General features: G+C 39.3%; 1 pseudogene; it reads left to right on the top strand.

The window, feature by feature from the left end:
- The first annotated feature begins 336 nt into the window (after window positions 1-336).
- LOC110543867 (vomeronasal type-2 receptor 116-like) lies at window positions 337-27,754 on the top strand (annotated as a pseudogene).

Raw genomic sequence — 27,754 nt, forward strand, 5'->3', positions numbered from 1 at the left:
CTGTGAACTGGATATATTGTTCACATCATTTGCTTTTCATGTTTCCATAGAATGAGAGTACCAAGACAGACAGACATATAGAACTCTCACTGTCTAGATCTAGTCCATAGATGTGTCTCAGAAATAAAACCAGCTCTTTATAGATTTCCACCAATAAAACTCTCAACCAGCATGACTCACTTGATGAATTCTGAAAATGCTTTCATCTTTAAAGATCTCTTATTTTATACTGTTATAATAGGATAGGTGGAACTTATACAGAAATTTAGAGAGGGCATATTAAAACGTTTACTTCAATACATTTGAAAATTTGATGTTTGCAGTATCCTTTATTATTCTCCTTTGTCTTCTTTTAGAATAACGGATCAGAAATATGAATTTGTTCTTGTACTGCTTTTTGCTACTGATGAAATCAACAGAAACCCTTATCTTTTACCCAACGTGTCTTTGATATATATTTTTGCTACTAGCATATGTTTTAATGCATTAAGTACTTTTGACATCCTAATTTCACAAAACAGCAGTCTTCAAACTATTCTTAATTATATCTGCGGAGAGCCTACGTGGCTTGTAGGCCTTACAGGACCATCGTGGACTACATCTGTAAAACTGGCAAACTTTTACGAGGAACCAAAGGTGAGGCTGTGTGATAAAAAGGAGATTAAATAGCTTATCAATGCCAATCCCAAGGTCATACAGAGAACGAATGGGCAGCATGGATTGCTGTGTGCTAATCAATATATATTCTAGAGGATTAAGGAGTCAGATATTGATATGTCATTAACATTTCCCTATATTAAAAAATAAATGAAATGGAGAAACACAGAAAATGATTTGTTGAATGTCCAGACTTGAAAGACATATTGTAGAACCGTATAAGAATAATGCATGATACTTACAAGGCAACCTTAATTGCCTCTTGTAGGAATTCTGGAAGGTGAGTAACACAACTCATATCTACATATGAACTTCTAGCTAATCATGCTTCTCACTTTGCTTCCTCTGTGTCACAACCTTCAGATTTTCTTTGGACCATTTCATCCTATCCTGAAGGACAAAGTCAGGTTTCCTTATGTCTACTAGATAGCACACAATGATATATGTTTGCCCAATGCCATGGTGTCTCTTATGCTTTATTTTACATGGACCTGGATAGGGCTGGTCATCTCCGATGATGACCAGGGAACTCAGTTTCTCTCAGACTTGAGAGAAGAGATGCAAAGTAATGGAATCTGTCTAGCTTTTGCAAATGTCATTCCAGATAGCATGCAGTTATACTTGACAAGGGCTGTAGTATATGATAAACAAATCATGACATCATCAGCAAAGGTTGTTATTATTTATGGTGAAATGAACTCTACCCTAGAAGCCAGCTTCAGACGATGGGTATATTTAGGTCTAGAAAGAATCTGGATCACCACCTCACAATGGGATGTCACCACAAGTATGAGAGATTTCAGCCTTGATACCTTCCATGGAACTGTCACTTTTTCACACCACAATGGCGTGATTACCAAATTTAGAAATTTTATGCAAACAATGAACATTTCCAAATATCCAGTAGACATTTCTCAGATGAGAAAGAAGTGGAATTATTTTAATTGTTCAGTTTTTAATGTAAACTATAGCACAATGAACCATTGTTCATCCAATACTTCTTTGGAATGGTTATCATAGCATGAATTTGACATGGCCCTAAGTGAAGAAGGTTACAGTTTATACAATGCCGTGTATGCTGTGGCTCATACCTACCATGAAATTATTCTTCAACAAAGAGTCTCAGAAGCTAGAGGATGCAATATTCTTTGACCATCAGCAGGTAAATGATATTACTTTACACAATGCTTATGTTATGGTATTTTTAAATCATACCACAAATGCTCGTATAAATTTTTCAGACACTATTTCCTCAATACAGGAATTCTATAGCAAAAATCTACTTAATACAATAATTTTTTTGTGGATAAATAGACTGCACAACAGTAAAATTTTAATGACTGACAACATTTTTGTGTATCTGTTATTTTTATGAGACTGTGACTTTACATTTTACCAAATTAGTTCAATATTGGAAAGAATAGAGATTTTATTTTACTATAAAATACTCATGTGACAACTAGAAGCAAATTTGTTTTTCAAGAAACAAATCATGTGATGGTCAATGTAATTGATAATTATTTATATGAAGTGTTAATTCATTATGTAGACAAATACTAAGGACTAAATAATCCTTTCATGATATTCATTTTTATTTTTATGTGTATTATATATTTCTTGGTTTACAAGTCCCTCTCTTCTTTTCTTTTTTTTTTTTGTAAATTTTTCATCAATTACACTTTATTCATTCTGCATCCCCCCATAAGCCTCTCCCTCCTCCCCTCCCAACACCACCCTCCCTCCTCCCTCTGCTTGCATGCCACTCCCCAAGTCCACTAGTAGGGGAGGTTCTCCTCTCCTTTCTGATCTTAGTCTGTCAGTTCACATCAAAAGTGGCTGTATTGTCCTCTACTATGGCCTGGTAAGGCTGCTCCCCCCCAGAGGGAGGTGATAAAAGAGCAGGCCAATCAGATTATGTCAGAGGCAGTCCCTCTTTACATTACTATGTAACCCAATTGGACTCTGAGCTGCCCTGGGCTACATCTGTGCAGGGGTTCTGGGTTATCTCAATGAATAGTCCTTGGTTGGAGTATGAGTCTCTTGGAAGTTCCCTGTGTTCAAATTTTCTTGTTCTGTTGCTCTCCTTGTGGAGACCCTGTCCTCTCCAGCTCTTATTATTTCCCAGTTCTTACCTAAAATTCCGTTCACCTGCCCAACAGTTGCCCATCCGGCTCAGCATCTGCTTTGATAGTCTGAAGGGCAGAGGCTTTCAGAGGCCCTCTGTGGTAGGTTCCTAGGTTGTTTCCTGTTTTCTTCTTCTTCTGATGTCCATCCTCTTTGCCTTTCCGGATGGGGATTGGACATTTTAGTTAGGGTCCTCTCTCTTGCTTAGTTTCTTTAGATGCACAGGTTTTAGTGGGTTTGTCCTATGTTGTATGTCTATATGAGTGAGTATATACCATGTGTGTCTTTTTGCTTCTGGGACAACTCACTCAGGATGATCCTTTCCAGATCCCACCATTTACCTGCAAATTTCATGATTTCCTTATTTTTCATTGCTGAGTAATATTCCATTGTGTAGATGTACCACAATTTCTGCATCCATTCTTCAGTTGAGGGGCATCTGGGTTGTTTCCAGCTTCTGGCTATTACAAATAAAGCTGCTACAAACATGGTTGAGCAAATGTCCTTTTTGTGTACTTGAGCCTCTTTTGGATATATGCCCAGTAGTGGTATGGCTGGATCTTGAGGAAGCGCTATTCCTAGTTGTCTGAGAAAGCGCCAGATTGATTTCCAGAGTGGTTGTACAAGTTTACATTCCCAACAGCAGTGGAGAAGGGTTCCCCTTTCTCCACAACCTCTCCAGCATGTGTTGTCACTTGAGTTTTTGATCTTGGCCATTCTCATGGGTGTAAGGTGAAATCTCAGGGTTGTTTTGATTTGCATTTCCCTAATGGCTAGTGAGGATGAGCATTTCTTTAAGTGCTTCTCTGCCATTCGGTATTCCTCTACAGAGAATTCTCTGTTTAGCTCTGTTCCCCATTTTTTAAGTGGATTACTTGGTTTGCTGCTTTTCAGCTTCTTTAGTTCTTTATATATACTGGATATGAGTCCTCTGTCAGATAAAGGGTTGGTGAAGATTCTTTCCCAATCTGTAGGTGGTCGCTTTGTTTTGATGACGGTGTCCTTTGCTTTACAGAAGCTTTTCAGTTTCATGAGGTCCCATTTATTGGTTGTTGCTCTTAGAGCCTGTGCTATTGGTGTTCTGTTCAGGAAGTTTTCCCCTGTACCAATGAGTTCTAGGGTATTTCCTACTTTTTTTCAAGCCGATTTAATGTGTCTGGTTTTATGTTGAGGTCTTTGATCCACTTGGACTTCAGTTTTGTGCAGGGTGACAAGTATGGATCTATTTTCATTTTTCTACATGTAGACATCCAGTTAGACCAGCACCATTTGTTGAAGATGCTATCTTTTTTCCATTGTATGGTTTTGGCATCTTTGTCAAAGATCAGGTGTCCATAAGTGTGTGGGTTTATTTCTGGGTCCTCTGTTCGGTTCCATTGATCCACCATTCTGTTTCTATGCCAGTACCATGCAGTTTTTAAAACTGTTGCTCTATAGTACAACTTAAGATCAGGGATGGAGATACCTCCGGAAGATCTTTTATTGTAGAGGATTGTTTTAGCAATTCTGGGTTTCTTGTTATTCCATATGAAGTTGAGAATTTTTCTTTCCAGGTCTGTAAAGAATTGTGTTGGTAATTTGATGGGCATTGCATTGAATCTGTAGATTGCTTTTGGTAAGATGGCCATTTTTACTATGTTAATCCTACCAAGCCATGAGCATGGGAGATCTTTCCATCTTCTCATATCTTCTTCTAATTCTTTCTTCAGAGATTTGAAATTTTTTTCAGACAAGTCTTTGACTTCCTTGGTTAGGGTTACTCCGAGGTACCTTATGTCATTTGTGGCTATTGTGAAGGGTGTTGTTTCCCTAATTTCTTTCTCAGCCCTTTTGTCTTTTGTATACAGGAGGGCTACTGATTTTTTTGAGTTAATTTTGTATCCTGCCACTTTGCTGAAGGTGTTTATCAGCTGTAGGAGTTCCCTGGTAGAGTTTCTGGGGTCACTCACGTATACTATCATATCATCTGCAAATAGTGATAATTTGACTTCTTCCTTTCCAATTTGTATCCCCTTGATCTCCTTCAACTGTCTTATTGCTCTAGCAAGGACTTCCAGCACTATGTTGAAGAGATATGGTGAGAGTGGGCAGCCTTGTCTTGTCCCTGATTTCAGTGGGATTGCTTTAAGTTTCTCTCCGTTCAGTTTGATGTTGGCTATAGGCTTGCTGTATATCGCCTTTACTATGTTTAGATATGTGCCTTGTATCCCTGATTTCTCCAATACTTTGAACATGAATGGATGTTGGATTTTGTCGAAGGCTTTTTCAGCATCTAGGGAGATTATCATGTGGTTTTTTTCTTTCAGTTTGTTAATGTGGTGGATCACATTGATGGATTTCCGTATATTGAACCACCCCTGCATACCTGGGATGAAGCCTACTTGGTCATAGTGGATAATATCTTTGATGTGTTCTTGGATTCGGTTTGCAAGTATTTTATTAATGAAAGCAGTGCTAAGAGGAAAGTTCATAGCACTAAGTGCCTTCAAGAAGAAATTCGAGACAGCTCATTCAAGCACCTTAATGGCTCACTTAAAAACCCTAGAAAAACAAGAAGCAGACACACCAAGAAGGAGTAGACGGCTGGAAATAATCAAACTCAGGGCTGAAATCAATCAATTGGAAACAAATAAAACAATTCAAAGAAATAAACAATTCAAACATTTTTGCATCAATGTTCATAAGGGAGATTGGCCGGAAATTCTCTTTCTTTGTTGAGTCTTTGTGAGGTTTAGGTACCAAGGTGACTGTGGCTTCATAGAATGAGTTTGGTAATATTCCTTCTGTTTCTATTTTGTGGAATAGTTTGAAGAGAATTGGTGTTAGCTCTTCTTTGAAGGTCTGGTAGAATTCTGCGCTGAAGCCATCTGGTCCTGGGCTTTTTTTGGATGGGAGACTTTTGATGACCGCTTCTATTTCTTTGGGGGATATAGGTCTATTTAGTTGATTTACCTGGTCCTGGTTCAGCTTTGGTAAGTCAAATCGATCAAGAAAATTGTCCATTTCATTTAGATTTTCAAATTTTGTGGCATATAGACTTTTGAAGTAAGTCCTAATGATTGTTTGGATTTCCTCAGTGTCTGTAGTTATATCCCCCTGTTCATTTCTGATTTTGTTGATTTGGGTGGTGTCTCTCTGCCTTTTAGTTAGCCTGGTAAGGGTTTGTCGATCTTGTTGATTTTCTCAAAGAACCAGCTCTTGGTTTCATTGATTCTTTGAATTGTTTTATTTGTTTCCAATTGATTGATTTCAGCCCTGAGTTTGATTATTTCCAGCCGTCTACTCCTTCTTGGTGTGTCTGCTTCTTGTTTTTCTAGGGTTTTTAAGTGAGCCATTAAGGTGCTTGAATGAGCTGTCTCGAATTTCTTCTTGAAGGCACTTAGTGCTATGAACTTTCCTCTTAGCACTGCTTTCATTGTGTCCCACAAGTTCAGGTATGTTGTGTCTTCATTTTCATTGATTTCTAGAAAGACTTTAATTTCTTTCTTTATTTCTTCCCTGACCCAGCTGTCATTTAGTAACAAGTTGTTCAGTTTCCATGTGTGTGTAGGTTTTTTGTTATTTCTGTTATTGTTGAGGTCCAGCTTTATTCCATGGTGATCAGACAAGATACATGGGATTATTTCAATCTTCTTGTATCTGTTGAGGCTTGCTTTGTGACCCACTATGTGGTCTATTTTGGAGAAGGTTCCATGAGGTGCTGAGAAGAAGGTAAATTCTTTTGTGTTTGGGTGTAAAGTTCTGTAAATGTCTGTTAGGTCCATTTGATTCATGACCTCTGTCAGAGACATTGTTTCTTTGTTTAATTTCTGTTTGGTTGACCTGTCCTTTGTTGAGAGTGGGGTGTTGAAGTCTCCCACTATTAATGTGTGTGGATCTATATGTGCTTCAAATTTTATCAATGTTTCTTTCACAAATGTGGGTGCCCTTGTATTTGGGGCATAGATGTTCAGGATTGTGATGTCTTCCTGGTGGAATTTTCCCTTGATGAGTATGAAGTGTCCTTCCCCATCTCTTTTGATTAATTTTGGTTGAAAGTCTATTTTATCAGATATTAGAATGGCTACTCCTGCTTGCTTCTTGGGTCCGTTTGCTTGGAAAGTCGTCTTCCAACCCTTTACCCTCAGGTAATGTCTATCTTTGTGTCTTAGGTGTGTTTCTTGTATGCAACAGATTGCTGGGTTTTGTTTACGTATCCATTCTGTTAATCTGTGTCTTTTTATTGGAGAGTTGAGTCCATTGATTTTGAGAGAGATTAATGACCAGTGGCTGTTAGATCTCTTGATTCTGATGTTGGCTGTGGTCATCAGGTTGTGTGCTTGGTTGCTTTTTGTTTTACTGAAGTGAGGTTATTTATTTCCTGTGTTTTCTTGAATGTAGCTAGCTTTCTTGGGTTGTATTTTCCCTTCCAGTGTCTTCTGTAATGCTGGATTTGTTTGTAGGTATTGTTGAAATTTGTTTTTGTCATTGAATATCTTGTTTTCTCCATCTATGAGGACTGAGAGTTTTGCTGGGTATAGTAGCCTGGGCTGACATCTGTGTTCTCTTAGGGTCTGCATGATATCCGTCCAGGCCCTTCTGGCTTTCATAGTCTCTGTTGAAAAGTCAGGTGTGATTCTAATGGGTTTGCCATTATATGTTACTTGGCCTTTTTCCCTTGCAGCTTTTAGTATTTTTTCTTTGTTCTGTATACTTACTGTTTTGATTATTATGTGGCGGGAGGGTTTTCTTTTCTGGTCAAATTTGTTGGGTGTTCTGTAGGCCTCATGTATTCTAATTGGCCTCTCCTTTAGCTTGGGGAAATTTTCTTCAATGATTTTGTTGAAAATATTTTCTGGGTCTTGGAGAAGGGAGTCTTCTTTTTCCTCTATACCTATTATTCTTAGGTTTTGTCTTTTCATATTGTCTTGCATTTCTTGGACGGTTTGTGTCAGGAATTTTTCGGATTTAACATTTTCTTTGACAGATACATCAATTTCTTCCATTGTATCTTCTACACCTGAGATTCTTTCTTCCATCTCTTGTAGTCTGTTGGTTATGCTTACCTCTGTAGTTCCTGTTTTCTTCCCTAGATTCTTCCTTTCCATTATTTCTTCCATTTGTGTTTTCTTTAATTTTTCCAATTCTATCTTCAGGTCTTGAGTTGTTTTGTTTACTTCCTTCACCTGTCTGATTGTACTTTCCTGTTTTTCTTTTAGTTCCTTCAACTCTGTTTCTATCATTTCATTCAGTGTTTTAAGCATTTCCTTTCTAAAGGCCATAAACTGTTTGGCTGCAGCTTCCTCTATTTCTTTATGGATGGCAATATTCTGTTTGAATTTATCTTCCTCTATGTCTTTACGTATCTTATTTGTTTCCTCTGTTATCATCTTCATGAGTATACTTGTTAGGTCATCTTCTTGGATTTCAGTTATGGTGGGGTGTCCAGGGCTACTTGCCCCTGGGTAACTGGGTTCTGGAGATGCCATATTGCTCTGTCTTTTGTTGCTTGAGCTTTTACGCTGGCCTCTACCCATTGTGTTATCTTAGGTGTTTGGGGTTATTTTCTGGTGGTTCCTGGGGATCCTGTGGTGGAGAGAATCCCCTTTGCAGAAAGCTGGTTTTTCCTGAAGGATGTTTTCTCAGCTTTTTGGGTATAGTCTCTGGATGGCTGGTGTTTTTTCAGGAGTTGCTCACCTCAGGGATATAGACCTGAGTGGTAACTGTGGTCTTTGTTAGTCGAGAGAGTTCTCCTCTCACCCAGGGAAGTCCTGAGGGCAGCTGCCCTGTTTCTGGGTTTCTTGTTGCAAATTTAATAATCAGGTGATGTGACCCAGTTGGACATCAGGCGCGCCTCAACTGTTTGTGCTTGTGTCTAGAGCACAGCTGAGTGCTGGCGCCTCGGCCCCACTAGACTGCTAGACTTTTTCTAGGGAAGGATTGGGTGATTTAGATCAGTACAGTTTCCTTCCTTCCCCGTGGATTCTCTGGAGACACGGACTCCTAGTGTCTTTTTTTGCCCTGGTGCACACTGCTCAGTGTCCGCCAGCTGGCTGGCTGCAGAAATTGCCTGTGCCTGGAGCACAGCTGTGTGATGGCGGCTCAGTCTCTGCCAGCTGTCTGGTGCGCAGAATCTGCTTGTGTCTGCCTTTGCGGCTTTTGGGAGTCTGAGTGGCTCCCTAAGCTGGGTAATTTTCCGGGGACCTTTTCAGGTTGGGGGTGAGCTGAGTGCTCTGAGATCAGACCCGCCGTTTCTATCTCCGGCGGCGAATCAGGCGCGCAGGCAGGCAGGGCTCTGTGCCGGAACCTGGGTTCCCGGCTCCGGGCTGGCTCCTGGGGTGCCCGTGGAACCTGCCCGAGTCTTTTCCAGGGGATGTCTGGGTGACCTAAGGCCGGTCCCAATCGTTTCCTGTACCCTGGGGTTATCTCTCGACTGAAAATTCCAGTCTCTGATAGTGTGGTGCCCACGGTTCGGACCGTGACCAGAGAGACTGGCTTGTGGCTCTGGGCTGGGGCTGGGGCTGGCGGCCGGCAGCCAAGCGTCTGGCAGAACCGGGATCTTTTAGGTGGGTGAGTTAAAAGCTGATTGAATCCCCCACCGTGGGGTATCCTCTCACCTGGGAAACACAATGACTGTGTTTTATGGCCGAGAGTTCTGATTGCTGGTCACTGTGCTGATCCTGCTGTGCTGCTGCTCAGAATGAGAGTCCTCCCGGCTCCGCCATCTTGCCCCTCCTCCCCTCTCTTCTTTTCAACAACATGAAAACACATTACTCACTGTCAGTTTTATGACTTCTCTTTTAAAAAATTAATTTTGACACACATACTTCTGTAAAAATATCTATACTTACTGTTTAGCAGTTTTCATATAAGTAATGAGTATCCAGCTCTGTTGCACTCGGTTATCCAATATTTGGTAAGTGTTTATTTACCATAAAACACAGATGAAGTATAATTAAGTTTAATTAGCCATGAGATACCTTGTTTTTCACTAGATAGAATACCTTCAATATAGTTGCCTTTTCTAGAATATATTGAAAAATATAAAATATTTACAATGTCTCTCAGCCTTACTGGTGGACATATGTAATTATCTAATGATGTATCTCACTTAGGTGGTTTCTTTGCTGGAGAATGTTGTATTCACTAACCCTGTTGGCGAACTGGTGAACATAAATCAGAGAAAAAAAACACTGTGCAGAGTATGACATTTTCAGCATCTGGAATTTTCCACAAGGCTTTGGATTAAAGGTGAAAATAGGAGGCTATTCCCCTTATTTGCCACAGAGCCAACAACTACACATATCTGAAGACTTAGATTTGGCTATGGGATCAACACTGGTGTGTACACATAACTTTCATATTTTAGTATGTTTATATTATTAAAAATTTGTATCATTAAAGCTATGGCTAATTGGGAAAGAAAAATTGCTGCTTTTACAAAGGATCCAGGACCAGTTCATAGCATTCTTGATGGCTCACAGTTTTCATTTTCTTATTTATTTATCTATCTATCTATCTATCTATCTATTTATATTATTAGTTACATTTTATTATTAACTCTGTATCCCAGCTGTATCCCGCTCCCTCACTCCCTCCCAATCCCACCCTCCCTCCGTCATATCCTCCTTGCACCTTACCAAGTCCACTGATTGGGGAGGATCTCCTCCCCTTTTATCTGACCCTGTTTTATCAAGTATCTTCAGAACTGGCTTCAAAGTCCTCTTCTGTGGCCTAGCAGGACTGCTCCTCCTTTGGGGGGTGGGGAGGTCCAAGAACCTGCCATTGAGTTCCTGTCAAAAATAGTCCCTGTTCCCCTTACTATGGGAAACCAATTGGTTACTGAACTACCACGGGATACATCTGAGCAGAACAGAGGTTCTAGGTTATATCTATACATGGTCCTTGGTGGAGTATCAGTCTCAGAAAAGACCCCTGTGCTCAGATATATTTGATCCTTGTGGAGCTCCTATCCTTTCCACATCATACTAACTCCCCCTTCTTTCATATGATTCCCTGCACTCTGCTGAAGGTTTGGTTATGAGTCTTAGTATCTGCTTTGATACACTGCTAGGTAGAGTCTTTCAGGGTACCTCTGTGGTAGGCTCCTGTCTTGTTACTTGTTTTCTTCTATGTCCAGTGCATCTCCCATTTGTATTTCTAAGTAAGTATTGATCATCTTAACCTGAGTCCTCTTTCTTGTTTATCTTCTTTAGGTGTATAGATTTCATAATGTTTATCATATCTTATAGGTCTATATAAGTGAGTATATACCATATGCGTCTTTCTCCATCTGGGATACCTCACTCAGAATGATCTTTTCTAGATCCCACCATTTGCCTGCAAATTTCATGATTTCCTCCTTTTTGATTGCTGAGTAGTATTCCATTGTGTAAAAATACCACAATTTCTGTATCCATTCCTCCGTTGTTGGACATCTGGGTTGTTTCCAGGTTTTTGCTATTACAGATAAAGCTGCTACAAACATGGTTGAGCAAATGTCCTTGTTCTGTACTTGAGCAAATTTTGTGTATATGCCTAGCAGTGGTATAGCTGGGTTTGAGGAAGCGCTATTCCTAATTGTCTGAGAAAGCACCAGATTAACTTCCAAAGTGGTTGTACCAGTTTACATTCCCACCAGCAATGGAGGAGATTTCTCCTTTCTCCACAACCTCTCCAGCTTGTGTTGTCACTTGAATTTTTGATCTTGGTCTTTCTGATGGTGTAAGGTGAAATCTCAAGGTCTTTTTGATTTGCATCTCCCTGATGGCTAAGGATGCTGAGCATCTTTTTAAGTGTTTCTCTCCTATTCTATATTTCTCTACAGAGAATTCTCTGTTTAGCTCCGTACCCCATTTTTAAATTGGATTATTTGATTTAATGCTTTTTAACTTCTTTAGTTCTTTATATATTTTGGATATCAGCCCTCTGTCAGATATAGGGTTGGTGAAGATCTTTTCCCAGTCTGTAGGCTGTCATTTTGTTCCGACAACAGTGTCTTTAAAGCTATACTTACCCAATTATTTGAGGCTCATAAAGAGGAAATAATTTTCTTAGAGCAATAGCTACGCAAATTCAAACAGTTAAAATAGAAATGAACAAATCTATCAAAGATGTGGCCAGTCAATTAGAGGTAAAGAAAGAGGAACTGGACAAAATTCTTAAAGAAACACAGGCAAACATAGCCAAACAAATACAGGCACAAATAGAGATATAGTTAGTGGCATATAGAGAGGAAATGAACAAAAAACTAGAGTCTAGCATAGAAAGACAGGAATCCACATTCAAACAGATGAAGAAAATGGTGCAAGGCATGAAAACAGAATTAGAATCAATAAAGATAACAAACTGAGAAAACCCTGGAGATGGAGAACTTGGAGAAAAGATCAGGAACTACAAAGGTAAGCATCACCAGCTGAATACAAGAGATGGAAGACAGAATCTCTGGAGCTGAAGATACAGTCGCAGAAATTGATACCTCTCTCTCTCAAAAAAAAAAGTAAAATCAGAAAAGTCCCAAACACAAAATATCCAAGAAACCAAGGATGCCATGAAAAGATGAAATCTAAGAATAATAGGAATAGAAGGGAAAAAAAAGATTTAAGGCTCCAAGGTCCAGAAAATATTTTCAAGAAAATTATAAAAGAAAATTTTCCCAACTTAAAGAAAGAGATGTCCATAAGTATACAAGAGGCCTACAGAACAACAAATAGACTAGACCTGAAAAGAAACCCATCACGTCACATCATAGTCAAAACACTAAATCTACAGAACAAAGAAAAGATATTAAAAGCAGCAAGAGAAAAAGGCCAAGTAATGTATGAAGGTAGACCTATCAAAGTCACACAGGACTTCTCATCAGAATCTATGAAAGCCAGAAGGGCCTGGGCAGGTGTCATGCAGACTCTAAGAGACCACAACTGTCAACCCAGACTACTATACCCTGCAAAGCTTTCAATCAACATAGATAGAGAAAACAAAATATTCCATGACAAAACTAAATTTATGCAATATCTACACAGCAAACCAACCCTGCAGAAGATACTAGAAGGAAAACTCCAATCCAATGAAAACAACTTCACCCAAGAAAACATGGCACACAGGTAATATCTCAACAAAAATTAAAAGAAAACAAGCAATGAAACACAGTAAGACCACCGACTCCAATATAAAAGGAACTAACATTCATTGGTCAATATTATCTATTAACATCAATGAACTCAACTCTCCAACAAAAAGACACAGACTAACAGAATGGGTGTGGAAACAAGATCTAACATTCTGCTGCATCCAAGAAACATACCTCTGCAACAAAGATAAACACTACCTCAGAGTAAAGGGCTGGGAAAATGTCTTTCAAGCAAACGGACCCAGAAAACAAGCTGGGGTAGGTATCCTAATATCTAATAAAATAGACTTTCAACCAAAATTAATCAAAAACATGAGGAGGGACACTACATTCTCATCAAAGGTAAAATCCACCAAGGGGACATCACAATTCTGAACATCTAGGCCCCAAATACAAGAGCTCCTACATTCATAAAAGAAACAATATAAAAACTTACATCACACATCAATCCCAACACCTTAATAGTGGGAGACTTCAACACTCCACTTTCACCAAAGGACAGATCATCAAGACACAAGCCTAATAAGGAAATAAAGGCACTGACAGAGGTCCTAAATCAAATGGACCTAATAGATGTCTACATAACATTCCACTCAAACTCAAAAGAGTATAAATTCTTTTCAGCACCTCATGGAACCTTCTCTTAAATAGACCATATAGTTGCTCACAAAGCAAGCCTCAACAGATTCAAAAAGATTGAAATAATCCCTTGTATTCTATCTGACCACCATGGACTAAAGCTGGACCTCAACAACAATGGAATTAGCAAAAAGCCTACAAGCCCATGGAAAATGAACAACTTGCTGCTCAATGACAGCTGGGTTAAGGAAGAAATAAAGAAAGAAATTAAAGACTTCCTAAAATTCAATGAAAATGAAGGTACAACATACCCTAATTTATGGGATACAATGAAAGCAGTGCTCAGATGAAAATTTATAGAACTAAGTGCCTTGAAGGAGAAATTTGTGACATCTCATATAAGTAAGTTAATGGCCCAACTGAAAGCCCTAGAAAAAAAAAGGAGCAAATACACCCAAGAGGAGAAGATGGCTGGAAATAATCAAACTCAGGGCTGAAATCAATCAATTAGAAGCAAATAAAACAATTCAAAGAATCAATGAAACCATGAAACCAAGAGCTGGTTCTTTGATAAAATCAACAAGATAGGCAAACCCATATCCAAACTAACTAAAAGGCAAAGAAACTATCGAAATCAGCAAAATTAGAAATGAAAAGGTGGACATAACTACAGACACCGAGGAAATCCAAACAATCATTAGGTCTTACTACAAAAGCCTGTATGCCACGAAATTCGAAAATTTTAAAGAAATGGACAATTTTCTTGACAGATTCCATCTACCAACATTAAGGCAAGATCAGGTAGAAAGACTGAATAGTCCTATATCCCCCAAGGAAAGAGAGGCAGTCATCAACAGTCTCCCTTCCAAAAAAATGCCCTGGGCCAGATAGTTTCAGTGCAGAATTCTACCAGATCTTCAAAGAAGTGCTAACTCCAATTCTCTCCAAACTATTCCACAAAATAGAAACAGAAGGTACATTACCAAACTCATTCTATAAAGCCACAGTCACCTTGATACCTAAACCACACAAAGACCCAACAAAAAAGAGAACTTCAGACCTATCTCTCTTATGAACATTGATGGAAAAATACTCCACAAAATACTTGCAAACTGAATCCAAAAACACATCAAAGATATCATCCACCATTACCAAGTAGGCTTCATTCCCGGCATGCAAGTGTGGTTCAACATATGGAAATCCATCAATGTAATCCACGACATAAACAAACTGAAGGAGAAAAAAACACATGATATTCTCCTTAGATGCCGAAAAAACATTTGAGAAAGTCCAACACCCATTCATGTTCAAAGTCTTGGAGAGATCAGGGATACAAGGCACATACTTACACACAGTAAAGGCAATATATAGCAAGCCTATAGGCAACATCAAACTAAATGGAGAGAAACTTAAAGCAATCCCACTGAAATCAGGGACAAGACAAGGCTGCCGACTCTCTCCATATCTCTTCACCATAGTACTTGAAGTCCTAGCTAAAGAAAAAAGAAAACTAAAGGAGATCAAGGGGATACAAATCGGGAAGGAAGAGGTTAAAGTGTCATTTTTCACAGATGATATGATAGTATACATGAGCAACCTCAAAAATTCAACCAGAGAACTTCTTCAGCTGTTAAACACCTTCAGCAAAGTGGCAGGATATAAAATCCTGAACACCAAAGACAAAAGGGCCGAGAAAAAAATCAGGGAAACAACACCCTTCACAATAGCCACTAATAACATAAAGTACCTTGGGGTGACACTAACCATGTAAGTGTTTGAAAAAAAAAAGCCTTAAGTCTCCAAAGAAATAAATTGAAGAAGATATCAGAAGATGGAAAGAGCTCCCGTGCTCATGGATTGGTAGGATTAACATTGTGAAAATGGCCATCCTGCCAAAAGCAATCTACAGATTCAATGCAATTCCCATCAAAATACCAACTCAATCCTTTACAGACTTTGAAAAAAAGATCGTCAGCTTCATATGGTGAAACAAAAACCCCAGAATCTCCAAAATGATCCTGTACAACAACAGATCATCTGGAGGTATCTCCATCCCCGATCTCAAGCTATACTACAGAACAATAGTAATAAAAACTGCATGGTATTGGCATAGAAACAAAAAGTAGGATCAATGGAACTGAATAGAAGACCCAGAAATAAACCCACACACCCATGAATACTCAATTTTTCATAAAGCAGCCAAAACCATTCAATGGAAAAAAAGACAGCATCTTTAACAAATGGTGCTGGTCCAACTGGATGTCTACATGCAGAAAAATGAGAATAGATCCATATTTATCACCCTGCACAATACTAAGGCCCAAGTGGACCAAAGACCTCAACCTAAAACCAGATACTCTAAATAGGTTAGAAGAAAAAGTGGGGATCTGTCTGGAACTCACTGGCATTGGAGACAACTTCCTGAACAGAACACGAACAGCACAGGCTCTAAGAGCAGCAATCAATAAATGGGACCTCATGAAACAGAAAAGCTTCTGTAAAGCAAAAGACACTGTTATCAGAACAAAACGACAGCCTACAGACTGGGAAAGGATAACAGTTTTCTTTAAGTGTACGTCATGAGAATATTTCCCTTTAGCTTTCATGGACACCTAAAATCACATTACAATTCACTCCACACCAGAGAAACATATATACAGAATTAAAAATATCAAAAGTATTAAAAAATTGTAACTAGGTGTAATACATGAACTGTGTTGAGTACATCTTCACAGCATAAGAAAGATTAAGATGCAACTGTTCACAAACATTTCTCTGTATACTAGACTTTCATTGTAACTTTAAATTATTTTTATGTTTGAGGGTCTCCTACATAATTTGTTCATTTTTAATCCTCCAACCCTTCACGGTTCTATCATGCTTTCCTTCAACACTCACTAACCTTGCTTTTTATCTATAAACACTCAAAAGCAATTCATGGCACTCATGTATTTCTGGCGGATCAATTCAGGAATAAACAAATTCTGATGTTGTCATCCAAACATTTATACATAAAAATGTTACACAATGTCCTAGATGTTGTATGGTCTTCAATTTCATTGCAGGTTTATAGGAAATGCTCAGATGCTGAATTTGATAAATAATTCAGGATAAAAGGAGCTTGTGTAACCCATGTCTGTTACCAATGCTTGTTTTAACTGCCTCAGGTTCCCACCTCTACATGCAGTGTGACGTGCCCTCCTGGATTCAGGAAATTTCATCAGAATCAAACAGCAGACTGCTGCTTTGATGTGTCTCCTGCCCAGAGAATGAGGTTTCCATTGAGACAGGTACGTGTTTGTGTGCAGAAGAGTTTTCAGAAATTGATGATCTTCTCTTTTTAAAACTAGAACTTTGAAAGGGCCTGAAAGGAAACTACAGAACAAGATGTCTGTTTTTAATATAACTGATATCAGTAAATGATATCAAGCATAGTATGAGCTCTGAATTTTTAATATAATCATTTTACTGATATAAAGTATAGTATGAGCTCTGAATTAATATATACTGTGATGCTCAAAACACTTGCTTTGCTTACATTATGATGCTTACATATTTTATATTTTCTAGAGAATTTTTATGAAAAAATGTAACTAGTATTTTATCAGAACATTTTACACATAATATTGATATGTACATTTCTAATCATTCATGTTCCTTGGAACAAATTAAAGTGATATCAAGATCACTCCACAATCTTATTCTGGCTCCCAGCATGGTCTGTGACAAACACTCAAGGCTCAGGCTCTTGCTGTTGTTTAATACGATGTATTTAAGATCATGGGAATAGCTTATAGAATGAAGGAAGAACTTTCTGTGAAAGAATTAACACAGAGTGCAGACACAAGAATGAACACAAAGATGTGGTAGTGTTTTCAGTGGGCACTTCCTACTGACAAATAGAGAAAGGGCTCAGGATATTCTTAGTGCTGCATGATATCTAGCTTGTAAAATATACCTGAAGATAAAAAGAGACTTTACCACAAAGAGTGGAAAGTGAAGAAAAACACCTTATGATGCCTTCTGAACTGCAAATGCATGCAGAGCTGCAGCTGTTTTCACACTGACATGCAGAAATCACTCTCACATACAATCATGCACACACCTTTATGCATATCACATAAATTCTTACATGTGTAAGAATTTAAGTAATTTAAATATATTTAATTGAATAAAGGTTAAATCTCCTTCCCATTTCCCTTCAGCATCAATCATTACCCTCTCTCAAACCACTTCTATATATCCCCTCTATTCTCAAGTTGATAATATAAGGAATAAAGAGGTAGATTAAATCCAAATATATTATATGTATACATTACATTTAAATAAAAATTCTAAGAAAAATCTATAATTTTATGTTGTGATATATGAAAAATTTATGAATTGTTTGGACATTTTTGCTTCTAATTTACAAGTGAGTTACAGGAACCAAAGTAAATGAATTTAGAGAATCCCATATGGCAGGCATTGTAAGACTATAAATAAATAGAGAATTAAATGTCCCTTTTGTAATTATTACATTAATTGTTCAGGTGAGGGACTTAAACAGAAGAGGATTTTGATGCATGAGAAGCACAGCTTCTTTAATGAAATATTGTATTGTGTGAACAGTACATGCCTGAGGGAATTGCATCTCCTTGTTATATGAAGATCAGACTAAGAGCACAGGGCAAAGTGCTCAATGCATTGTATCAGCTGGCTGTGATCTAGACTTGATTTCTAAGTCAGTGTCTTATTGAATATGGTAATTCTTTAAAAAAGCATTTGGGGGCTGGTTTACACTTTCAGAAGTTTAGTCTATTACTGGAACGGCAGGGAGGATGGCAGCACACAGTCAGGATTGGTTGTGGAGAAGCGGCTAAGTGTTCTGTATCCAGATACTTGGGCAGTAGGAAGAGAGAGACACTGGGGCTCCTTGGGCTTTTGAAATCCCAAAGCCCACCCTCAGGGACACCCTTTCTACAAGGTCAAACTTTCTCCAAGGAGACAACACATTCTAATTTTTTAAATAGTGTTACTCCCCAGTGACCAAGCAGACAAATCTCTGAGCCTATGGGGCTAACCCTTGGTCATACCAGACACCATGTTTTAATTCCGTAGGTGTTTAGCCATACCTTCATGCAAAATGCAGCTATTCCAGCTTCCAAAGTAGGCATCATTTACCACATTATTGACACCGTTTAAGTGTCCAACATTCCAGATTCTGGCTATTACCAATAAAGCTCCTACAAACACGGTGAAGCTAATAATGTCCGTGATGTATACTTGAGTTATCTTGAGGAAGCACTATTTCTAATTTTCTGAGAAAGCGCCAACTTGATTCCAAAGTGGTTGTACAAGTTTGCATTCCCACCAGCAAGGAAGGAAGTTTTCCCTTTCTCCACATCCTCTCCAGCATGTGGTCTCACTTGAGTTTTTGATCTTAGGCATTCTGATGGGTGTAAAGTGAAAACTCAGGGTCATTTTGATTTGCATCTCCCTGATGGCTAAGGACATTGAGTATTTTTCTGCCATGTGATATTCTTCTACTGAGAATTCTGTTTAGCTCTGTACCCCGTTTTTAAATTGGATTACTTGATTTGTGGCTTTTTAACTTCTTTAGTTCTTTATATATTCTGGCTGTTAGTCCTCTGTCAGATGTAGGGTTGGTGAAGATCCTTTCCCAGTCTGTAGAACGTCATTTTGTTCTGATGACAGTATCCTTTGTTTTAAGGAAGCCTTTAAGTTTCATGAGGTCCCTTTTATTAATTATTGACCTTAGAGATTGTGCTGATGGTGTTCTATTCAGGACGTTGTCTCCTGTGCCAGTGTGTTCAGGCTCTTCCCCACTTTTTTTTCTAACAGATTTAGTGTGTCTGACTTTATGTTGAGGTCATTGATCCACTTGGAATTTGGTTTTGTGCAGGGTGATAAATATGGGTCTATTTGCACTTTTCTACATGTAGACATCCAGTTAGACCAGAATATCCAGTGTTATTCTTAACAGCAGTGTTATTCTTAAGAGCCAGAATCTGGAAAAAACCCAGATGTCCCTCAACTGGGGAATGGATACAGAAAGTGTGCTACATTTACAAAATGGAATGCTATTCAGCAATCAAAAACAAGGAAATCATGAAATTTGCAGGCAAATTGTGGGAACTAGAAAAGATCATCCTGAATGAGGTACCCAGAAGCAGAAAGACACACATGTTATATACTCACTTATAAAGATATTAGATATATCATATAGGATAAACACACTAAAATCTGTACACCTAAAGAAGCTAAGCAAAAAGGAAGATGCTGAATAAGATGCTCAATTCTCATTCAGAAAGGGAAATGGGATGGACATCAGATGAGGGAGAGGGAAGGGAACAAGAAAGGAGCCTACCATAGAGGATCTCTGAAAAACTCTACGAAGCTGGGGATCAAAGAAGATGCTGAGACTCACAGCCAAATTTTAGACAGAGTACAGGGAATCTTATGAAAGAGGGGAGAGATAGAAGGACCTGAAGGGGATAGGAGCTCCACAAGTAGAGCAACAGTATCAAAAGGTCTGGCATAGGTGTCTTTACTGAGACTAACACCCCAACCAAGGACCTTGCATGGAGATAACCTAGCATCCTTGCTCAGATGTAGCCCATGGCATTCAAGTGTCCAAGTTGGTTTCCTAGTAATGAGAACAGGGACAGTCTTTGACATGGAGCCATTGGCTGGCTCTTTGATCACATCTCCCTGAGGGGGTATCAGCCTTACTATGACACAGAGGAAGACAATGCAGCCAGTCCTCATGAAACTTGATAGGCTAGGGTCAGAGAGAAGGGGAGGAGGACTTCCCCATCAGTGGACTTAGGGTGAGTCATGGGAGGGAAGGGGTAGGAGGGTGGGTTTGGAGGGGACAATGGAGGGAGCTACAATTGGAATACAAATTGAATAAACTGTAAATAAAGAAATAAATAGGGAACAAAATGGCAGCACCAGGAGAACACTGCATCTGAGGAGCAGGACAACGTTTTAGGTACAGCGACCAAGATACTGAACTCTGGGTCCTAAAACAACAGCACCATGTTTCCCAGGTGAGAGGAAACCCCCACAGCATGGGAATCAGTTGGTTCCACTCTCAGGTCACTTAGCCAGAACCTGGAAGAAATCCCAGGTGGCGCAGGCGCTAGATAGCAGACCAGAGACTTGCTGTGTGCCAAACTCTCCTTCACAGACAGAACTGTGCACCCCAGGGCATCAGGGACTGGGAGTCCCTGTCGGGAGAAAATCCCAGAAGGAAGGAAGGAAGCAAACGAGACTAACCTAGATTCAACCAATCTTTCCCTGGAAAAGGTTTTGCAAAATGGAGGGTATAAGCCAACGTCACTGAACTGGGCTCCAGCCATGAGCACAGAGACAGAGACTTTCTGTGTGCCCAGCTCTACGGCACAGACAAAGCTGTGCGCCCCAGGGCAACAGAGACTGGGAGTCCCTGTCAGGAGTAAACCCCACAGAGAAGGAAGGAAACAGGGACCCAATTAGGTCATCCAGTATATCCCTGGAAAAGGTACCGCCGACCGGCAAGCATGCGTGTCGCCAGCTCAGAGACCTGCTCTGCACCAACGATTCCTCACAGACAGAACTGTGAACCCCAGGGAATCAGAGACTTCGAGACCCTGTTGGGAGAAATCCCCACAGGGAACTAAGCGAACGGGATGGACTTAGGCCACCCAGTACATCCTTGGAAAAGGTCCAGCAGACTGGCCCAATGCAGGAACCTGCTGTGGACCAGATAGTCTGCTGCTACTAGGAGAGCAGTACTCACCTGCCACAGATTACCACTTGGGTACTGGGGCATAGAGCCCCATCCTCAGACCTACAGAAGCCTGGGATCCCCGAGATCAACCCTCAGTACCCTTGGAGGTACTGCTCCAAGGGGCAACCAGTTATTCCTAACAAAACTGACCAAACCATGGAACACCCAGGTTACAGCAACAGCTCACTAAATTTGGAGCAAGAAACCCAGAATCAGGGCAGGTATCTCCAGGACTTCTCTGGGTGAGAAGAGAGCTCTCTCAACTAACAAGGACCACAGTTACTACTCAGGTCTCTATACATGAGGTGAGCAGTGGCAACTCCTGAAAAACACCGGCCATACAGTGACTATACACAAAAAGCTGAGGAAACTTCCGCCAAGAAAAACCATCTTCCTGCTAAGGAGATTCTCTCCACCACAGGATTCCAGGAACCACCAGAAACTAACACCCAACACCTAAGATAGTCCAATGGGTAGAGGCCAGTGTAAAAGCTCAACCAACAAAAGACAGAGCAATATGGCATCTCCAGAACCCAGTTATCAAGGGGCAAGTAGCCTTGGACACTGCAGCATAAATGAAATTCAAGAAGATGACCTAACATCTATGCTCATGAAGAGGATAACAGAGAAAAAAATGCATAAAGACCTAGAGGAAGATAAACTCAAACAGATAATGGCAATCCATAAAGAAATAGAAGAAGATAAAGAAAAACAAATTATGGCCATCCATGAGGAAATACAGGAAGTTGCAGTCAAAGAGTTTGTGGCCTTTAGAGAGGAAATACTTAAATCACTGAAAGAAATAAAAGAAACAGGATTGTTCAAACAAACAACTGAAGGAACTGAAGGAAAAACAGGAAAATACAGTCAGACAGGCCAAGGAAATCAACAAAATGGCTCAAAACATGAAGATAGATTGGAAATATTAAAGAAAACACAAATGGAGGAAATTGTGGAGAGAAAGAACTTAGGGAAGAAAACAGGAACTACAGAGGTAAGCATAACCAATAGACTACAAGAGATGGAAGAAAGAATCTCAGGTGTAGAAGTTACAATGGAAGAAATCAATGTACCTGTCAAAGAAAGTGTTAAATCTAAAAAATTCCTGACATAGACTGTCCAAGAAATTCCAGACAACATAAAAAGACAACACCTAAGAATAATAGGAATAGAGGAAAAAGAAGATTCCCTTCTCCAAGGCCCAGAAAATATTTTCAACAAAATCATTGAAGAAAATTTCTGCAACTTAAAGGAGAGGCCAATAAGAATACAAGGGGTCTACAGAACACCTAATAAATTAGACCAGAAAAGAAAATCCTTCTGCCACATAATAATCAAAACAGTATGTATACAGAACAAAGAAAAAATAGTAAAAGCTGCAAGGAAAAATGACAAGGAACATGTAATGGCAAACCCATCACAATCACACCTGACTTCTCAACAGAGACTATGAAAGCCAGAAGAGCCTGGATGGATATCATGCAGGTCCTAAGAGAACATAGATGTCAGCCCAGGCTACTATACCCAGCAAAACTCTCAGTCCTCATAGAAGGAGAAAACAAGATATTCAATGACAAAAACAAATTTCAGCAATACCTACACACAAATTCAGATATACAGAAGAAATTACAAGGAAAAATACAACCCAAGAAAACTAGCTACTTTCAAGAAAATACAGGAAATAATTAACCTCACTATAGTAAAAGAAAAAGCAACCAAGCACACAAATTTATGACCACAGCCAACATCAAAATCAAAGGCTCTAACAGCCACTGGTCATTAATCTCTTTCAACATCAATGGACTCAATTCTCCAATAAAAAGACACAGACTAACAGAATGGATGTGTAAACAAGACCCAGCAATCTGTTGGATACAAGAAACACACCTAAGTCACAAAGATAGACAATACCTGAGGGTAAAGGACTGGAAGACAGCTTTCCAAGCAAATGGACCCAAGAGGCAAGCAGGAATAGCTATTCCACTATCTGATAAAATAGACAAAATTAAACAAAAGAGATGGGGAAGGACACTTCATACTCATCAAGGGAAAATTCCACCAGGAACACATCACAATTTTGAACATCTATGCCCCCAATACAAGGGCACCCACATTTGTAAAATAAACATTGATAAAACTTAAACCACCCCTGGGGGCGGGGGTAACAGCCTTACCAGGCCATAGTAGAGGACAATGCAGCCACTTTTGATGTGAACTGATAGACTAAGTTCAGAAAGGAGAAGAGAACCTCACTTATTAGTGGACTTGGGGAGTGGCATGAATGCAGAGGGAGGAGGGACGGTGGGATTGGGAGGGGAGGAGGGAGGGGCTTATGAGGGGATGCAGAATGAATAAAATGTAATTGATGAAAAAAAAGAATGCACAATACCATAAAAAAAAACTTAAACCACAAATAGATCCCCACACATTAGTAGTGGCAGACTTCAACACCCCACTCTCAACAAAGGACAGGTCAACAAAATAGAAATTAAACAAAGAAACAATATCTATAAAAGAGGTCATGAATCAAATGAACCTAAGAAACTTTTACAGAACCTTATACCCAAACACAAAATAATTTACCTTCTTCTCAACACCTTATGGTACTGTCTTCAAAATAGACCATATGCTTGGTTAGAAAGTAAGCCTCTACAAATACAAGAAGTTGAAATAATTACTTGTATCTCATCTGATCACCATGGGAGAAAGCTGGACCTCAACAACAACAGAAATAGCAAAAAGCCTACACACACATGGAAACTGAATAACATACTACTCAATGATAGCTAGGTTAAGGAAGAAACAAAGAAAGAAATTGAAGTCAGTATTAACAAACTGAAAGGAAAAAAAACCACATGACGATCTCCTTAGATGCTGAAAAAGCATTTCATAAAATCCAACATCCATTCATGTTTAAAGTATTGGAGAGATCAGGATACAAGGCACATATCTAAACATAGTAAATGCAATATACAGCAAGCCTATAGCCAACATCAAACTAAAGAGAGAGAAACTTAAAGTAATCCCACTGAAATCAGGGACAAGACAAGGCTGCCCACTCTCTCCATATCTCTTCAACATAGTTCTGGAAGTCCTTGCTAGAGCAATAAGAGTTGAAGGAGATCAAGGGGATACAAATTGGAAAGGAAGAAGTCATATTATCACTATTTGCAGATGATATGATAGTATACTTGAGTGACCCCAAAAATTTTACCAGGGAACTCCTACAGCTGATTAACCTTCAGCAAAGTGGCTGGATACAAAATTAACTAAAAAAAAATGAGTACCCCTCCTGTATACAAAAGACAAAAGGGCTGGGAAAGAAATTAGGGAATCAACAATGCCACAAATGACATAAGGTACCTTGGTGTAACCCTAATCAAGTAAGTGAAAGACTTGTAGAAAAAGATTTCAAGTCTGAAGAAAGAATTAGAAGAAGATATGAGAATATGGAAAGATCTCCCATGCTCATGGCTTGGCAGGATTAACATAGGAAAAAGGGCCATCTTACCAAAAGCAATCTACAGATTCAATGCAATGCCCATCAAATTACCAACACAGTTCTTTACAGACCTTGAAAGAAGAATTCTCAACTTCATATGGAATGAAAAGAAAGCCAGAATTGTTAAAACAATCCTCTACAATAAAAGATCTTCTGGAGGTATCTCCATCCCTCATCTTAAGCTGTACTATAGATTAACAGTAATAAAAACTGCATGGTACTGGCATAGAAACAGAATGGTGGAACAATGGAACCAAACAGAAGACCCAGAAATAAACCCACATTCTTATGGACACCTGATCTTTGACAAAGATGCCGAAAGGATACAATGGAGAAAAGATAGTATCTTCAACAAATGGTGCTGGTCTAATTGAATGTCTATGTGTAGAAAAATGAAAATAGAACCATACTATTCACCCTGCTCAAAACTAAAGTCCAAGTGACTCGAAGACCTCAACATAAAACTGGACACATTAAATCGGTTAGAAGAAAAAGTGGGGAAGACCTCAGAACTGATTGTCACAGGAGAGAACTTCCTGAACAAAACACCAACAGCACAGGCTTTAAGAGCAACAATCAATAAATGGGACCTTCTGAAACTGAAAAGCTACTGTAAAGCAAAGGACACCGATTTCCAAACAAAAGAAATGCCTACAGATTGGGAAAGAATCTTCACTAATCCTTTATCTGAAGGAGAACTAATATCCAGTATATATAAAGAACTAAAGAAGCTGAAAAGCAGCAAATCAACTAATCCAATTAAAAAATGGGGAACAGAGCTAAACAGAGAACTCTCTGTAGAGGAATATCGAATGGCAGAGAAACACTTAAAGAAATGATCAACCTCATTAGCCATCAGGGAAATGCAAATCCAAACGAGCCTGAGATTTCACCTCACACCCATCAGAATGGCCAAGATCAAAAACTCAAGTGACAACACATGCTGGAGAGGTTGTGGAGAAAGGGGAACTCTTCTCCACTGCTGGTGGGAATGTGAACTTGTACAATCACTCTGGAAATCAATCTGGAGCTTTCTCGGACAACTAGGAATAGCGCTTCCCCAAGATCCAGCCATACCACTCCTGGGCATATATCATGAAAGAACAGTCTCTTAGCCTCTTTGATTTTCTCCTTTTTAAATTTTTGACCTGGACAACAACTATTCAAATGTCCCTTATACTGTCTTTCATGATCCTTCTGATATGGCCTATTCGTCCCCACTTAAAGCATTCAACTTCTTTCCTAATCCAAAATACCAAAGTTCACATTCCTCCAACAGCAGAATGGTCAGGCCCGTCACAGAAATACAATTCCTCTCTAGTATTTCTGCCTTGGTGTGTGTTCTATTGTTATAAAGAGACACCATGACTATGAAAATACTTATAAAAGAAAGTATTTAATAGGGGCTTGCATACAGTTTCAGAGGTAGTCCATTACAATCATGCCAGGGAGCTTTAGAAGCATGCAGCCATGCATGGTTCTGTAGAAGTTGCTGAGTATTCAGGAAGCAGGTATCAGGAAGAGAGAGTCACTGGATTTGGCGTGAGCTTTGGAAAACCCAAGTTTTATGCTCAGAGTCATATATCCTTCATCAAGACCACACCTAATCCTACAAAACCAAACCAACTCCAAAAATAATGCATCTCCTAATCTTTACAAGTCACTCTACCCCTAGGGACCAAGCATTCAAACTTATGAGCATATAGGGAAATTTCTCACTCAAACCACTATGCTTGCATAGCCCAAAGATATGTGTTAATCTTAAAGCTTGAAGTGTTAACCAATCTGTGCTGTTAAAAATTACCATTTGTAATGTACCAAGAAATTAAAGTATTTTTCCTATTTTAAAATCTTTTATAAATATAAAATTTAATAAGTAAGAATACGTTTTTCTTTTCATTTTTTTATGAAGTTGGTATGCTTCATCATTAGGGATTGTTACAAAACAGCATGATCTCATTCCTTCCTAGAGCAATAAATACTAAAATTGTTAATGAATAATAAAATGTTTATTGTGCTATTATCTGATTAATATAGATACTAAATTATTAAGTACACAGTGATGAAATTTTATTAGAGTTTGTTTGTGTGTTCTTCAGCAGATATGGAACAGTGTGTGAGCTGTCCAGATGACCAGTATGCCAATGCAGAGCACACATACTGCCTGCAGAGGCAGGTCTCCTTTCTGGCTTATGAAGACCCATTGGGGATGGCTCTGGCTTGCATGTCCTTGTGTTTCTCTGTACTCACAGCTCTCGTACTTGGTGCTTTTGTGAAGTACAAGGACACTCCCATTGTGAAAGCCAATAACCGCATTCTCAGCTACATCCTACTGGTCTCCATCACCTTCTGTTTCCTCTGCTCATTGTGTTTTATTGGGCATCCCAACATGGGCTCCTGCATCCTGCAGCAGACCACATTTGGAGTCTGTTTTACAGTGGCTCTTTCTACTGTTTTGGCCAAGACAATTACTGTGGTCCTGGCCTTCAAGCTCACTACTCCAGGAAGAAGAATGAAATGGATGCTGGTGTCAGGAGCACCTAACGTTGTCATTCCCATCTGTACCCTCATCCAACTTATTATCTATGGAATCTGGCTGATAATATCACCTCCATATGTTGATACTGATACACACTCTGAACATGGGCAGATCATCATTGTGTGCAACAAAGGCTCAGTCATTGCATTCCACCTTGTCCTGGGATACTTGGGCTCTTTGGCTCTGGGGAGCTTCACTCTGGCTTTCTTGGCCAGGAATCTACCTGACAGATTCAATGAAGCCAAATTCCTGACCTTCAGTATGCTGGTGTTCTGCACTGTCTGGATCACCTTTCTGCCCGTTTACCACAGCACTAAGGGGAAGGTCATGGTGGCTGTGGAGGTCTTCTCCATCTTGGCCTCCAGTGCAGGGCTGTTAGGGTGCATCTTTGTGCCAATGTGTTATGTTATTTTGATAAGACAAGATTCTAATTTTCTTCAAAGATACCGTAATAAACTACTGTATTGA

The sequence above is a fragment of the Meriones unguiculatus genome, chromosome 17 (genome assembly GCF_030254825.1).
Source record: "Meriones unguiculatus strain TT.TT164.6M chromosome 17, Bangor_MerUng_6.1, whole genome shotgun sequence".
Lineage (NCBI taxonomy): Eukaryota > Metazoa > Chordata > Mammalia > Rodentia > Muridae > Meriones > Meriones unguiculatus.